The 18,573-nt window shown below is 42.4% G+C and overlaps 1 protein-coding gene across 1 annotated transcript in view; it reads right to left on the bottom strand.

Annotated features, from left to right (window-relative positions):
* The window catches only part of LOC126213386 (zinc finger protein 493-like), a 185,278-nt gene that overhangs the window by 36,640 nt on the left and 130,065 nt on the right, over nt 1–18,573 (bottom strand). The gene's annotated exons all lie outside the window — the stretch shown is intronic.

Genomic DNA, 18,573 nt, shown 5'->3' with positions numbered 1-18,573 from the left:
TTATCGGCAGAAGTCGGTTCTCTGTTTAACTGCTCAAGGTAGTTTTCAGATAATGCACTTAAAAAAATTTCACTGGATTCTTTGTCCCTGCTACCCGTTATGAACGTTTGCGTCTCCCATTCTATATCCGGCAAATTAAAATCTCCACCCAGAACTATAACATGGTGGGGAAATCTACTCTAAATACTTTCCAAATTATCCTTCAGATGCTCAGCCACAACAGCTGCTGAGCCAGGGGGCCTATAGAGACATCCAATTACCATGTCAGAGCCTGCTTTAACCATGACCTTCACCCAAATTATTTCACACTTCAGATCTCCGTCAATTTCCTTCGATACTATTGCACTTCTTATCGCTATAAACACGCCTCCCCCTTCACTGTCCAGCCTGTCTCTGCAGTATACATTCCAATCTCAGTTTAGAATTTCATTACTGTTTACATCTGGTTTCAGCCAACTTTCTGTTCCTAGCACTATGTGGGCATTGTGACCGTTTATTAATGACAGCAGTTCTGGGACCTTTCTATAGATGATTCTGCAGTTTACTATTAGCAGATTAATATTGTTATTCCCTGTTGCATTCTGCCTTCTCCTACCTTGCCGCGCCTTAGGAGGCGTCTTGTCAGGCCTAGGGAGGGAATTCTCTAACCTAAAAAACCCACATGTGCACTCCACACATACTCCGCTACCCTTGTAGCCACTTCCTGCGTGTAGTGCACGCCTGACCTATTCAGGGGGACCCTACATTTCTCCACCTGATAGCGGAGGTCGAGAAATTTGCACCCCAGATCTCTGCAGAATCGTCTGAGCCTCTGGTTTAAGCCTTCCACTTGGCTCCAAACCAGAGGACCGCGATCGGTTCTGGGAATGATGCTACAAATAGTTAGCTTAGATTCCACCCCACAAGCGAGGCTTTCCGCCTTCACCAACTCCGCCAACCACCTGTATGATCTGAGGATGACCTCTGAACCCAGACGGCAGGATTCATTGGTGCCGAAATGTGCAACAATTTGCAGTCGGGTGCACCCAGTGCTCTCTATCGCCGCCGGCAGGGCCTCCTCCACATCTCAGATGAGACCCCATCTGCAAGCAAACAGAGTGAACACTGGCCTTCTTCCCTGACCTTTCCGCTATTTCCCTAAGGGGCTCCATCACCCGCCTAACGTTGGAGCTTCCAATCACTAATAAACCCCTCCCCCCGTGTGCCTGCTCGGACCTTGCTGAAGGAGCGGCCACATGTCCACTCACAGGCAGAGCGGGCGATGCCACACGGCTAGCCTCCACATTGACACTCCGCATCGTGCACCGCGAACGCCACTGAACCCGCCACTCCCCTTGGGGAGAGGGTGGCCCAGCCGCGCGCTGTATCTGCAAAGATGTCTCGACAGCAGGGTCAGTGGGTGAAGCGTGTAACATCTGGTGTGTACCATGCGACGCATTAGACTCCCCACTGTCGCTACACTCCGAGGCAGCAGCCTGAAGACAGCTGACTGCGGCCATCAACATGTTCACCTGTTCATGAACAGTGGCCAGCTCCTCCTGCATCCATACCTAGCAGTCACACATCCTATCCATCCTAAGAAATCAGTTTACTCTAGAGAGTTAACCAACTTTTAACTAGACTGCTAATTCACTAAAGGCGGCTGATAGTTCGCTAAACTGTGGTTACTGGACACTTCTTGTAGAAAACAATGAAAATAGCACCACCTGTCTCTGGACTGTATTCAAAACAAACACTAGCACTACTGGCACTGTGGCTGACTAAAGGGACTCTCTCTGACTGTATTCAAAACAAACACGAAATCTATGGAACAATGTTACTAGCACTCGACAATTAAAACTTTCTAAAAGCAAAAACACACAGAAGAAGTGACAAGTAAGAAAAATACAATTAACGTAGCACGCTGCACAGCAGACGTGACACACACAGCAGTTACGAAGACACCTGTGCAAGTGCTATCCACTGCATCTGAGAAACCGGCATGATTAAGGTCCTCAGTGGATGCCAGGATCTCCACCTGATCCTCAGATGCACAGCTCAAAGGTTGCAGTGGTGTGGGTGGCACCGCAAGTTCCTTGGCCTTAGAGGTCTTCCGCTTGGATTTCTCATGCTGCTCCTTGGGTTTCACTGGCTGGGAGGGCTTCACTGATTCAGACTCTGGGACGGAGGAGGATCGCGAAGCCCAACCAGCTGGTTGTGGGCACTTATGCCACTGTCTGGCGTCAGCCTTCCTGCTTGTGGAATCCAGGGAAGGGAGGAACCCAAGGGACCCCTTGCGAGCAAGAGAAACCGAAGAAGATCGACGCTTCTCCAGCTTAGAAGTGGGGACAGACGCCCCGGTGTGTGTGTGTGGGGGGGGGGGGGGGGGGGCGCAGGAGCAACAGGGGGGATGGTGCCCCCTACAGGCAAGGGGGCAGGTGTTGTACAGTTCGGCGATCCGACTGGAAGTCCTGGAACAGATGGTGCCAACACAGTTGTCGTTGCAGCAGTATAGGAGAAAGTCATTCGCATAGGATGTAGTCGTTCACATTTCCTCTTAGCCTCAGTATAGGTCAGTCAGTCCAGGGTCTTATATTCCATGATTTTACACTCTTTCTGTAAGATCCTGCCGTCTGGTGAGCAAGGTGAATGTTGCTCTCCGCAGTTGACACAGATGTGAGGCGGGGCACATGGTGTATTGGGATGTGATGGGCGTCTGCAATCTTGACATGTGAGGCTGGAAGTACAGCGGGAAGACATATCGCCGAACTTCCTGCACTTAAAGCACCGCATTGGGGGAAGGATATAGGGCTTGACGTCACAACGGCAGACCATCACCTTGACCTTCTCTGGTAATGTATCATCCTCGAAGGCCAAGATGAAGGCACCGGTAGCAACCTGGTTATCCCTCGGACCCTGATGAACGTGCCGGACGTAATGAACACCTCGATGCTCTAAGTTGGCGCACAGCTCGTCATCAGACTGAAAAAGTAGGTCCCTATGAAAAATAATACACTGGACCACATTTAAACTCTTATGTGGTGTGATGGTAACATCCCTCAACTTGTCACAAGCAAGTAACCTGTGTGACTGGGCAGAGGATGCCGTTTTTATCAAAACTGACACAGAGCGCATTTTGGACAAGCCCTCGACCTCCCCAAACTTGTCCTCTAAATGCTCTACAAAGAACTGAGGCTTTGTGGGCATGAAAGACTCCCCATCAGATCTCATACAAACTAGGAACCAGGGCGAATAACTGTCACTGACATTCTGACTTAATCTGCTCCCACGGTGTGGCCAGGGAGGAGAACGTTTTCGGATCGTATTTCTGAGCCTTAAATTGAGCCCGAGAATGCTTAGAGACTGCTGGCAGCTGGCCACCAGCGACAGATGATGTACTATGCTTCATTGCGAGTCATCCACCCTGATGCCACCCACTCCGACCAAGTGCCCTCCCCACAGGTGCCATCCAGCCTCAGCAAGGGTCACCTGGCAGGATGGCCATTGCCGGGAGTCTCTGTGCCCCAGGGAGATAGGCATCTACTCGTTGGCATACGTGGGAAGTCAACGGCGCAGGCATCAGCAGAGCGATCCCTGTGTTGTCAGCGGGCTACAACCAACAGGGTACATGGCGGCTCCACCACAACGGACTGGCTGCAATGCTGGATCTTAGGTGCAAAAATATCCAAGGTCGTCGTCGCAGCAAAAAGCAACACTGCACAGTGCAGTGTGGTAATCGCACCCAGGGACGTATCCTCGCCCAAGAGATGGAAAACGACTGGGACAGCACTGCAACGACAAGAAAGCCAGCTAAAGGTCTCAACGCACGACAGACACAGTGCACCATGGAAGGTGCCCTTCCCCAATTGGCTCACTCTTCAGAAGAATTTAGAAAGATGGAGGTCAAACCCTAGAGGGGGCCATCACATAAGGCCAAAACTTTTGAGACTCTTATCAGTCACCTCTTTCGACAGGCAGGAATACTGTGGGCCTATTCTAACCCTCAAACCTGCAGGGGGGTGGCAATATTTCACAAAGTTTTGACATTGTTTAGCACTTGAAAATGATCACTTGACCAAGTTTAGTAACATCAACGCAACACGAAAGATCAACAGCGTAGTGCATTTTCTTATGTTCACCTGTTTTTATAGTTACCGTTTTAGCATTTAATGGCAATAATTTTGTTGCTTGGCACATCAAGTCTTTATTCACTATTTAACTTAGTTCCTTGCTGGTTTTCTTTCAATGTTGTATAATAATGTGATGGAAAGATAATACACTCTTCATACGCATACAGCAGTTTATGAGATGTTTTGGTCTTGGTTCGCATTCAAAATCCTTTACCCTTCGTAAACCTGTAGCACCAAACATTTTCACCCTTAATATCTGTTAAGTTCCACTGTAGCACTAGCTTAAAACCATGTATTTGAGTCATTTTTGTAGTAATTCCAGTACAATTTAGATGGTGTGCTTGAATCCCTTTCAATACTTCGTCTAGTTTTGGCCATTTTGTTTCCAGTCCTCTATTTGCACATTTAGCCTTCCTCATGTTTTGCAATTCTTCTTTGCTAGCCTTCCAATAGCAAATGTGTTTTTCTTTTTCTGGAGGACTGAAATGCTGCTCAGCTGTTCTGTTTCCACATTGTTCTGCGTATGCTATTACTTTCTATTTATAGCCTGTATCATATGAATACCTTTTATTTTTTCCATTGTGAAACTAGCTACAAAAGAAAATATTATTCTGTCACCAATAACACAAATCACTTTCAGTTCAAGTTCACTGGCACTGTAAACTGCAATGACACATCACAGGCTAGACAGTGTTCTGGGTTTGTGATTGCTGGGAATGAGGGAGACACTGTTGACAATCTTGTGAATCCCTGTAACTCATGTTCATTGCATCAGTGGACTGCTGCTGCCAATACAATCCAATGTTGGTAGATAGAAATAGATTTCCTGCAGCACCGAATATATGGCCATTTTTGAGGGAACCAGGAGTTTTGACTCAAACATTGGACTTGTTACATTAAATTCGAGTATAGCACACCCCAGTTTTGGGGCAAATTTTTTTAAGAAGTAACTGAATTTTATAATCCATAATATGTGGTATCAAGACTTTGTAAGCATCACTGGAAATTAGTTTGAACGAATAATTATGGTAACTGAAAATTTATCATGCATTCAAACTTTCAAATACTACAAATGATATAGTAATGTGAATCTAACATCAAATGCACAAGATTGATTGACACTGAACAGTTCTCATGTAACACTGAAACACAAACATCTATACATGTAATATTTTGCTCTGGTGAACTATGTTCCTCCCAAGCCAAGAGAAATGCTAATAACCTGCTATCCATTGGGAATACATTCCTGTGAGAAAAAGCCGACTACTGTGAGGCAGTATTTAAATTCACATTCATACAACTTTTGCACTAGTATCTTTAAGCAATTTTAGGACCTTTCCAAGATCAATGCCGTGACGACAAGCAGAATTTTTGTCACACATTTAAACATACTCATCAACTGATTGACGAACAAAACATGAATGCGGCCAAAATAAGTGAGGAACCGTGATAAAGGATTCAACAAATAAAATATTCTAACTCTGCTGACTGATCTCTCAAAAATCAGATTCATAGCCAACTGCTAATTTGTCACTTTCCACCTATAAAATATTATTCACAAATATTACATAGAAAAACACTAAAATTGAATTCAACAGTACTATATCAAACTGTGCATCTCAACTTCAGGAGTTAAATATAGCAGTGTGTAGTTTTTCATTAATTAATTTTTATAAACACTGATTACAATAATGGTTAATTGTCCAACTGGTAAGCCAAAACTGCCACAAGTATAAACAATACATCAAACTGTAAAGTGAATACATAGTTTGTCTGGAACTCAACTGGATCCAGGGTATCTAAAATTTGACAGAAACTACTCAATTAATTTGAGCAGAGCTCAATATACTCCACAATTCCATTTACCAAAAGACAGCATATTTTACACTACACCCTTACCTTTATCCTTAATGAATGTGTCTTAAATACTTTTTTGACAAATTAACTATTATGCAGCATGATCAAGATATGTCCCCTTCAACTGGTTGTAATTCAGACTTGGTATGTGCTACACAGTAACCTAAAGCACCATGTAAATGAGTAGGGAATTTTTTTCTGACCTGATATGATACACTTGCTCGTATGGGAAAATTTTCTTGTATTTCCTTATTTTGACAGTTGCATATGATGGCAGTTAATCATGTTTTCACTGATATTTAATGTAATAGTTATCTTAAAATGTTTCATAAGGTTCTAAAGTGACCAGCATGTGGAGGTGCTGATCTCAAGCCAGGCTTCACAAAATCCTCACTAGAATACCAACTAATCCAGAAGGTACATTGAGGAAGGAGGAGGCAAATATACAAAGACAGCATACGAGACACTGGAACTGCCTCGCAAAACTTACTTTCCTCAATATGCTCTGGCCGATAACGTAGACCAGAACATGACCCCTGAAAGACAATGGTTCTAAGGCACTTGAAGAGAGGATTGGGCACTGGCTAAAGAGTGTGTCAATTTCAATAAAATCCAACCGGTGGTGGGAACATTCTAAGTGGTCAAGTCACCTGCCCCAGATGAAATCTTTCCAGCTATCTTGAAACAAGCAGGAGAGAATCTTATGAATCCTCATCAGGTTATTCAGGGTTAGCCTAGCAGTGGTAGTCATTCCCAATGCCTGAAGGGCAGTGAAGGTTGTCTTTATTCCAAAGTGAGGGAGAATTGATCATACCAAGGTCAAGGATGTGAGACCAATCAGTCTGGTTAATGTACATGTTGGGGAGAGGAGGCTAACTAGGGCTCCTCTACTTTCAAGCCAACACACATATCAACCAGGTAAATCATGTGAGACAGCTCTCTGTCAATTTGTTGAGAGGGTGGAGAAAGCACTTTGCTTTTAAGAAATCTATTCAGACAGCCAGGCAGCCCTGAAATCATTGGCAGCTCCTGCAACAAGATCTAAGATTATTGCAATATGTCATAGGGCTCTGGTGGAGCTAGGGAGAAGCAATAGGATAAACCTTATGTGGGTCCCTGGGCATTCAGGGACTGGTGGTAATGAACAAGCCGACTGATTGGCCAGGATGGAAGCAAAGACTCCATTCACTGGACTGGAACCTGTCCTGACAATCACCAAGGCTATGATCAAACTATGGAACTAGCTTAGAAGACAGCACATAGAATATTGGACCAAGGTCTATAGGCAAAAACATGGTAAGGTAATGATGCCAAAGCTGTGTTTCAAAAGAAGCTCTGTAATCCTGGGCTTGAACAGGAAAGAGATTAAACTCATGGTTGGACTGATGATCAGCTGTGGGAATTTCAAAGAACACCTACATACAATGGGTATAATGGAAGAAGACCCTAAATGTATCATCTGTGATGAGAGTGAAGAAACTGCATCACACCCAATCTTTGAATGCACAGCACTGGAGAGCAAGGGAGAGAGAATTTTCAGGGCAACTAGAACTGAAGAAATTGTGTCTAACAAAGAACTGTTAAAGGGACTCCTTGCACTATCTAAGGGCTCTGGTTGGCTTTACTACATATACAGGGAGCAATATGGCACAACAGTGTTTCAGTATGGGCAGTGCCAGGTTAGATCAAAGCTGTTTTAACTTCCCTGCTAAAATCAAATCAAGTCAATCATCCTAGATAAATTTGTGTTTAGGTATTTTTTTGACAAATTAACTATTATGCAGTGTAATCAAGATGGGTCCAGTTCAATTGGTTACAAATCAAACTTGGTATGTGCTATAAAGTAACCTACAGCACCATGTAAATGACCAAGAAATTATGATCTCATCTGATGACAAATTGTTTGTATAGAAATATTTCCTTTTACTTTCTTATTTTAACAGTTGCATATGATGGCCGTTTATCATGTTTTCACTGATATTTAACGTAATATTTATCTTAGAATGTTTGGTAAGCTTCGAAAGTGACCAGCATGGGAAGGTGCTTATTTCAAGTTGTTTAGTTTCAACAAAAACAAAGTACTTGCAATCATTGTCATTTTAATTAACTTTTGTAAGAAGCTTTGAAGATGACTAGTATGATATGGTTTCTTGGCGTTTTGAGTAGGCAGTGCTGCTGCGCCTCAGTCTTACGTAATATATTTGTGTTTCTCACATAGTCTGGGCCGGTGAACATTTACTGTTAATTCTGCATAGATTTTGACAGTAGTTGAACAGAAGTCTCCGGGCAGCTAACCAGTTGTAGCATTTGAGCTCTCTAAAATTGTATGGATGATAGGATTCTGAACAAAACATGATGATTTTCCCATTTTTTCATTACATTCAATTGTTGTACATTTTTGTGACTGACAAACTTTCACTTTGCGCAACTGATTGTTCTGTTTTATGCTGAAATTTGATAGACAGTGACACAGCATCTAAGATGAACTTATATTAACACATAGTTGGAACTTAGATTTTAGTTCTGATTTCACAGTAGCTTATGTAACTGGGGAATCTGTCAAATGTTCTTAATTTTTCACATAACTGAACTGCATTATCTTTAGTCTGAAGTGTTCAACCTTGCTATGTGAACCTATATAATTCAATTTAATGATTTTAAGTATGGCCATTTCTATTTTTGTGTCTTACATTGTTAGTATACCACTGAACGTAAATTTGCCACTGTGTTTACATTTCCTTATTTAGTTTTCACTGCATTTAAATTCCATTTAAACAACTTGTTTAAGTATACATTAACTTTTGCAATATATGCCTAAATTCATGCTTTTAGGTGTTGCTTGACTGACAAAATCTAGTGTAGACAGCTGGTGGTTTTAACAGGGTAGATACTCAGTGGTGGATGGCCTCGACCCATGCATGGGCTTGTAGAGGTACATTCTGATATCAGCTTTGTTTATTAGCTTGAAACTCAATACATCATAGGACTAATTTCATTAACATTACACATCTTGACTGAAATTTCTCAGTAAGTAGTCAGATCACAGTGTCAGTAGCTGGACTGAAATCACCACCAGTGACCCTACTGGCACACAAACTGAAGATAACTGACACAAGGCCAAAATATTCAATTTGCTCTTCCAAATCTATTTCATCATGCAATATTGTAATGGATTTCTTCCTTTCAGTACCAGCATCAAAATCAAAATGACAGATGTTGAGATGATCAATTTATGTTGATTTTCTACTGTGTAATCACTTAATGTAAAAAAGACACTTGGACCATATGGAATGGCTGTAGAACAACACTCATATTACACTGCACTTGTTCCTCCTCTAACAGCACCTTATCAAACATCTCTGAGGCCATGAAAGTTTCCTAGTTATTGGAAGATGGCACCAATAAATCATATTCTCAATTAGTGTCACCTGATAGATGCACATTATCATACCAAAATGAAGCGTGTGCATCAATAATGCTGTATGGCACATTTTGCAGTTTTTAGGAAATCGACAAAAACCATTAATAATAATGTAATAGTATATATGTATTGTTTGCGGATGCACACTGTTGAAAATGGTTGTGATTTTTAAAATTGCGCTAAGGATAGGTTTTAGAAAACAAATAACTATTAAAATGGAAAAACAGTGTATAGCAACATTAATGCAGATAACTCTGTATTCTGCTGTAATGATAAGGTTGCCTGGAATATGAAAGTTTTAAATACGAAAATTATAACAAGATACAAACTAATATTTATTGTAAACTGATTAATTTGGTCTTAAAAAAGCAATAGAAAACGAGTTTGTTATCAAGTTTAGACCCAAAGCTGGCACATTACACTCAGTTGGCACACTGCACGTTATCATGAAATGCCTGTAATTTGATTTCATCTACTGTATTTCGTCACATCCAATAGATTGCTTTTCTTCTCCTTACAAGTTTCAGGAGAGCAACCAAAAAACGAAAGGCAACAAAATTTCTTTCGCTTCATGTTCACAACCATGTATCACAATAAAATATCTTTCATATGGATGAAGCATGCTTATGCCTCAATGGTGGGCACTTCTTATCTTCAACCAAAGCACACCATTAACTTTCGAAGAAGGTGGTGGTTTGAGAACAAGCTCAATGGATCCTATGCTCTTGAAGACTTCCATCATCTCCTGAATGGTCAATTTTGAAGGGTCAATGGAGTCCTAAGCTACGACATGCTTCCATTCTAAAGGTGCCATAACTGTTGCCACTTTCTTTCCTCAATCGCTGCAAAGTTCCCGTCACAAGGTAGGAAACTATGACTTGAACATAAAAACTTTTTATGCATTTCTCCACTGTACTTGCAGTTGACCAGATACAAATAAAGTGCTAAAACCCTCCAGTTATTTTTCTGTCAAACACAGTGGTCAGACTACATAATTAGTTTGCATTCCATACTTTCTTCAAGCACCACAAATTTAATCGGACAGGAAACTATTTTCGCTGAACCACACCTTGCATCAGATCCATCCCCTTAATTTACTGCATAAGTTAAGTACCAAACTAATGAACCATGAAATTATACGACAGCAGCTGTCTCTGCCAGAATACCGTGGAATGTGCCAAAGTATGACAAAATAGAACCCGTTGTAGGTCCACACATGTAGCCATTTCTGTATTTTTAGCAATTTGTATACTTGGTCTGCTTTTGGATGACGTAACTGACTTAAGTTGTATGTTGTGCATTTTTATCGCATCTGAAGCTGCAGTCATAAAGAATATAGCGATTCTGCAGAGATTGAGATTGTGGTAAAGACATTCTTCCAAAGATTTATTCCTACTTTGAGAAACTCAAACTGAGTTCCTGAATCAGAGACCTGTCATTTGTTATGGCATGTGGCCTACACAAATATTTTCCTCAATCACCTTTAGGAGTTGTAATTCCACTTTCCAGTTTGTGTTTAAGAGAGAGCTTTCATTGCTGGGTGATACAGAATATGCCAAGCAATGTTTTCTGACACACTTCTTTTGACTGGACTTCATATTTGAAAGTAGCTTGTTTCCATGAAGTACCGTCTGTCTTACCTGTCTGGCTGGCACGCCCATTTACATGGAGTTTATCAAGTATAATCGACTTTTCCTTGTGTATAAAGGCATGGTATTCTTTGCAAAGCTTTAACTTAATTTACATATTTATGTCCTAGAATCCTCCTTTTGAACACACTTCTGTATTGTGTACATGATCCTAAGTCAAGCTGTCCATATTACTACCCAATATTCAACTGAATTATCATACTCCAAATTCTCTTTTAATAATATAGCAGTGTGTATTCTACTTTTTCATCAATGATGAAGATAGAACTGTAGTTAGTTTTATCCATGTTACTTATTTTTACTGTAATATGTCCTTTTACAAAACCAATCAAACCAATCCAGCATTATTTCACTCACTTGTGTTGGTGGCTGTTTTACAGAAACTACCTTTTGTTTTGTGACTTATGTTGTAATCCAGCATCTTGAAGTCTTTCTCTTAATATCCTGCCCATTACCTCAAGTTAATTTTCGTTTTCTGTGCATTATTTGGACTATTCAAACCACCTGCTGTAAGCATCACCTTGCTACACTATGCAATTCTTGTAACACCTTGCAAGCAGACAAGATGGTGGTCATCTCACACTGTGGTCACATTGTGTCCTCCAGCACGCTGTCTCCACTGGTTCCGCATCTCCCTCACTGTTGATGCAGCTTGCCTTGTGTGAGCAAAAACATGACAGAATGACCAATAACTCTGCCTCATTTGAACACACACACACACACACACACACACACACACACACACACACACACACACACCAATATTCCACCTTGTGAAACTGGCAAGGAACAGTTGCACTTGATAACATGTTGCTGTTTCATATGCCATCTCTGCAATGTGTGCTGTGTAACACTTACCTGTCCTATCACACAAAAGAGGACAATACTGGGCTGATGTGCACACCACCTCTCTGCCACTTAAATCACATATTATGTTTCTACTGTTCTACAGTCCTCTTATTGTGGCATGGTGTAGGCCACTGCTTCTGAATGTGTTACTTTTAGAAATTGAAGTGTATGACAGGGAGTACATGAAGTCTGGGAACACTTTCAATTATTTATTGCACAAGAACCAAACACTGCACAGATATCATACATATGTAATTTTGAAGAGAAACACCAAAATGCTTTTTTCGTGTATACCGCCACAGCACAGTTTGGTAATCTGCCGATAGTCGGCAGTAGTTGCAAACATGTCAACTCTGTGTGTTGAAGCTTGACAAAAACCAAGTGTGCTACAACTGTTCAACGGATGTTCACAACCAAGCACAGTAAAAAGACACCAACAAGGAAGGCCATTTACCACTGACACAACAAATTCGTTATGACTGGTTGCTTGTGCCCGGTAAAGAGAAGTGGACATCCCAGTGTGAGTGAAGTGAATGGGTAGTGTGTACGAGAGACATGCTGGAATGGATATGGCAAGATTTCAATTACCGTATTGATGTGTGCTGGATCACTCATGGTTCGCATATTGAATGTTTCTTTTCAAAATGCAATATATATTACATCTGTACAATGTTTAGTTCTTGTGCAATAAATAATTGAAAGTGTTCCTAGACTTTATGTACACCCTGTATTTTAACAACATTACTGCATCCATTTTCTGAAGCTACATATACACACACCTCAAGATGAAAATAAGGAGCCTAGCCAACTTCAGAATTATTATGAAATTAAGTTACCTATTTTTGATCTACATTTTGATCGTGCCAACTACATTTGTGAATTGCAACGTAAGAATATTTGCAGTAAACAGATCTCTGTCTCCAGTTACAGGTTAGAAACCACACACTTTTACACAATGATCGAAACATAAAAGCAACACCAAAACAGTATTTCGCAAACACACTACCCACTCAACAGTGTAATACTTTTGCTCAGGCATTATGTGGCTCCAGTGGGGTGGAGTAACAGGCAACTTGTGTAGGTACATCTTTAAAAGCTGTACTTTCAGTTGGTCATAACTGCAAAATATTAGAATTATGGCCTAAATTTCAATGTCGGATCAACTACAGTGCTGCTGTCTTGCAAGTATCATATTTTATAGACTGAAGCAATGGAAAATCCTGGATGGAATGTAATAATATTATGAAGAGCAAAGTTGAATGGTTGCTGGGCTTTGGGTATAAAGGGACCAAACTACAGGATCAACAGTCCCTTTTTCCTGATGGAAGCAAGGCTCAAGGTATGGAAACACCCAACAACACACTTTAAAGAAGACGAATGGAATGAACAAAAACTTGGGACAACATAAACCACAAGGAAAAGTAGAAGAACGTATTAAAACCATAGAGCTTATGGTCTGGATGGGCTGATAATAATAAAAGAGGATGAGCCAGCCATGCTGCAACATATTAAAATGTCCACCACAAAAAGACAAGGCGAGACGAACACATGTAGGGAAAATATGAATACGAAGACACACTGTGTGCTGTGTAACACTGACCTGTACTATCACACGAAAGAGGGCAATACTGAGCCTATGTGCACACCACCTCTCTGCCATTTAAATCACATATTATGTTTCTACAGAGTTAAAATGGAGGGAAGGTGGCGACCTCAGAGAGAAGGCTAAATGTCCACCTTTAGATGGTACGATAAAATCCCCCTCACGAATAAAACGTAGAACTAAATCTGCTGTTGAAGCATTGTTGCCCAACACCAAAGGTAGGGTGCTTGGAAGCACCATGTTAAAGTTGCTATCAGTTTGACCTTTGACCCCATCGCGCGAGGCTGGCTTACGCAATCTTGGCAGCGCTCCAGCCGCAGAGACTGACAAACAGCGGACGCGCGCGCCTAGTGCGACTAGTGCGCGCGTACGGGATAACTCGCGGCTGGCACTGTGAAATACGCTAAGTCCGAATCAAGGTCACGCGCCTTGGCGTGTTAAAGCGAGCGAACAGGCCCCAGCCTGCTCATTCGCGCTGCTGCAGCTGCATGAGCAACAGCATTGAACGCTGCCAAGATGCCATACAGAAGATACCGTCGACGTTCTCGTCAAACAGTCTACAAGACTATTGAGAACATTGAGTTCACTACATCAGCTGCCGACAAGAAGAAGAATACGTTGAAGAACATATCCGCTACCGAACTTATTGAGGGTCCCTGTGTGTTCCACGGATGCAGACTGAACTTCAGCATCGACATTAACGATACTTTCACGCATGGCAACGGATGGTTAACCGTAGCTATTGTACGTGGAGGTAGCGGTGTTCCTTCAGTTGGCGGCCTCGAGAGCTTCGTCGCACTTACCATATTGGAGAAGTCCGCCACAGAGCGGCTAAAAGTGGGCAGTCCAGCAAGATGTGGATGACAGTCAGTCATATGTGAGCCACAGTGACACTGAGGTGGGTCCTTGCGACAGAGGTAGCCATGTGTTAGCAATGTATGGCCAAAGAGGAGCCCGCAGAGAACCACAAAGTCCCTGTAAGAGGCTCACATGGAGGTCTTCCACACATTCTTAGTCTCGTTAAGGGCACGCAGTTTGTTGTGCATACTGAGATTATGCCATTCAGTCTCCCAAACCTGAAAACCTTGTGGCATAATAATGATTGCAGGTCAGTTACAGGGATGCCTATCTCTGGAAGTGGTTTCTGTGTAGCCTGTCTGGCAAGCCTGTCAGAAAGTTCATTTCATGGGATTCCAACATGGCCTGAGGTCCACACAACCATGTAATGACTGGACTGTTCCAGGGCATGATGGACTTCTGGATGGTGGCTACCAAAGTATGATGGGGTTAGCACTAGTCTATAGCTTGTAGGCCACTCAAGGTTCAGTACAGAGAAGAAACGACTCGCCAGGGCACACTGGATGTGCTCAAGAGCACGAGAAATGGCGACCAACTCTGCAGTCAAAACACTGCAGGCATCTGGCAAGAAATGCTGTCCAATATGTCCTCCATGAACATACATGAAGTCAATGTCACCACGACCCATGGAGCTGTAAGTGTAAACCACTTCATGGACCCGGTACACATCAAGTATCGAGAGGAAGTGACAGCAGAGAGCTGTAGGGTTAACTGAGACCTTAGGGACCTATGAAAAGTCCAGACGAAGCTTCGGCCTCGATGTACACCATGGAGGTGTATATGAATGGACCTTGAGCATAGGTGGTAAAAGCAAGGACTCCACTACAGACAGAAGAGCTCTGATGCGAACCGCAATCTAAAGCCCTCACCTGGGCCTCCAATGCAGGAGACGAAACGCCATGGATGGATAAAGGAGACTGTAATTTGAATGCTCAGGAGAAATATGAATGTATGCAACTTAACTGCCTAGCAGTTGTGCATGCCTAACCTTCAATGGAGGGACTCTGGCCTGGTCACTGGACTCGTCCTGAAACTTCCTGTTGGTGATGCTCAGGCAGCGGAGGACATTGAGGTGCTGCCAACACTTCCACCTCAGCTGACAAAGATGAGGAAGCCACATCACTCGGGCATCGATATCCAGTTGTAAGAATCGATATGTCTCCATTAAAGTGAGTGAATCATCATTAACGTAAAGTTCTGGTTCCAGATGAATGGTACAACACCGACTGAAGTGTGTGACACCTGACTTCACAGATGAAAACTGGAAGCCGTGGGCTAGAGCCCATGACAGCGCCTTGTGAATGGTTCCTGAAGGCGCCGCTCACCAACACCAGTACTAATGGAGCAGTACGAAATGCAGAAGTCGTCTGCATATAGAGAAGGTGAGACCAATAGCCTGACAGCTGCTGCAAGATTGTTGGCCACTACAAATACAGAGCCCTGCAGGATCCCATTCTCATGGATATGGGGGAAAACAATGGGATGCACCAACTTGAACATGGTAAGAACAGAGCGATAGGAAATTTTGGATAAAAATCACGAGCGGGCTCCAGAGACCCCACTCATACAATGTGGAAGGATATGATGTCGCCAGGCCGTGCCTTGAGCTTTTCGTAAATCAAAAAAGATGGCAACCAGGTGTTGGCGTCTGGAAAAGGCTGTTCAGATGGCGGACTCGAGGGAAACTAGATGATCAGTGGTAGAGTGACCCTGGCGGAAACCGCCCTGGCATGGAGCCAGTAGGCCATGTGACTCCAGGACTCAACACAACTGCCAACTTACCACACATTCTAAAGCTTACAAAGAACGTTGTAGAGGCTGATCGACTGATAGCTATCCACATCAAGTGGGTTTTTACCAGGTTTGAGCACTGGAATAATGGTGCTCTCCTGCCACTGCAATGGAAGGACACCATTGCACCAGATCCAGTTGAAGATGACGAGATGTCGCTTGTCGTCGAATGAGAGATATTTGATCATCTGACTGTGGATCCGATCAGGCCCAGGAGCTGTGTTACTGCAATGCGCAAGGACGCTGAGGAACTCCCACCCTGTGAATGGAGCATTATAGGGTTCAATGTGACATTCAGTGAACTAGAGGGCTTTCCTTTCCATCCGCCGTTTGAGGGTGCGAAATGCTGAGGGATAATTCTCTAACACGGAGGCTCAACCATAGTGATCAGTAAAGTGTTCAGCAATTGTGTGTGTGTCGGTAGATAATACGCCACTGACATTAATGCCAGTAACACCTGTTGGGGTGTGGTATCCACAAACACGTCTGATCTTCATCCAGACTTGGGAAGGTGATGTATGGCACCCAATGGTCGACACATACCTCTCCCAACATGCCAATTTCTGTCTTTTTGTAAGCTTGCAAACGCGGGCAGGAGCCCTTTAAAAGCTATTAGCTGCTCTAGGGAAGGGTGCTGCTTATGTCTCTGTAGAGCTTGCCGACGCTCTTTAATGGCATCAGCTATTTCCGGCGACCACCAAGGTACTGACTTTCGTTGGAGGCACCCTAAAGAACAAGGGATTGTGTTTTCTGCCACACAAATGATCATTCTAGTGACCTGCTTAACTACCACATCGATGGTACCATGTGGGGGAGTTTCAATGGTGACAGCAGAGGTGAAAGCTACCGAGTCTGCCTTGTTTAAAGACCATCTTGGTAGACGTCCAGGTGCTGGGGGAGTGAGAGGAAGATGGGAAGGTGGTCAATACCACACAAGTCATGGAGGGCTCTCCATAGACAGATGGGAGGAGTCCTGGGATGCAGCAAGATAAATCAGTGGCCGAGTAAGTACCATGACTTTAAATGCGAACATTTTTAGGTTAGGCTTTACTGTGAGCGTTATAGACATTAAATGAAAGAACAAGTTTACTGTTACCTGTCACCATTTTATTTATTTCCACGACGTGTTTCAAAGGTTTGAACCTCCATCATTGGGTGTCTTTACATTAGTTAGTATGACATTTGTGTGTGTGTTATGTTACGATTTTTCGGAGGAACTTATGGCACTGCCTAGTGGAGAAACAAGACACTATTTCAGAACATGGTTTTGTATTTCTTCTGACAAAAAAACTGATATCTAATGGTAAACATAAAATAAGTAAACTAGAGTACCTACAGTGGTCACAGGTTCCTTTCGGTTTGCTTGCAGAAATATTTATAAGTAACCTAGAAGACAAAATCCTGAATTCCAACCACCACCTTCTCAAAAATATCAATACTACTACAGATATGTAGATGATACCATCATTTTAATCAAAGGCACTAAAGATGACATCAGTGAGTTGAACCAGTTTTTCAACAACTCCCATGAAAACATAAAATAACAGATATCAGTTTGAAATTTATCGGAAGCCTACCACAATATGTACCACAATCCGCAACTCCTCTTGTCACCCCAGCACACAAAATGGCAGCATCCCGGTACATGATTAATAGAGCTATCCAATTACCACTCTGTGAAGAGAAACGTGATCAAGAAATTGAAATATTAAAACATACAACTATTGAAAACGGTTACAACAGTTCCATAGTATACACCCTAAATCAGTTAATAATGGCAAAGCAACCACAACACAAAAAAGAAAAAGAAAATAACATCTTCCATACAATCCCCTCTCTAGGTAACATTTCATAAAAGATTGCCAATGTCTTCAAACAAAAGGGCATAAGCATATCCTTTACAACAGACAATAAGATTGGACAGAAGTTACCCCACAACGTTGGCACACGAAACCCCTCTTCATCACACAGGTGTGTACAAATTTGAATGTTTGGACTGTGACTGCTTCTACATAGGCCAGACAGGCAGCTAATTTGAGATTATATTCAAGGAACACATGGCAGCACTAAAAAAAAAAAACACATGGCAGCACTAAAAAAAAAAATAACACACATCAGCACTAGCTACCCACCTGCATGAAACAAAACACATGTTAACAACACAAGTATTAGCATCCTACACATCCAACCAAAAGGCAGAAAACTAGACTTCCTTGAAACACTCCAAATAATAAACACCAAATGAAACAACCTGAATCCATCTTAAATGAAAAATGACAATATTTATAATAATATCATCTCTGTTTTCAGCAACTGCCTACATTCTTAAAAATGCACACACGCTCACGTACCCCTTGTCAGCTTGAAACTGTTTGTACATCAACTAGTGGCACTAATTGTATATCTATCTGCATATTGTATAGCATTAACCAATGT

Source organism: Schistocerca nitens, chromosome 11 (assembly GCF_023898315.1).
Source record: "Schistocerca nitens isolate TAMUIC-IGC-003100 chromosome 11, iqSchNite1.1, whole genome shotgun sequence".
Classification (NCBI taxonomy): Eukaryota; Metazoa; Arthropoda; class Insecta; order Orthoptera; family Acrididae; genus Schistocerca; species Schistocerca nitens.
This window is presented reverse-complemented; position numbering and strand designations above follow the sequence as displayed.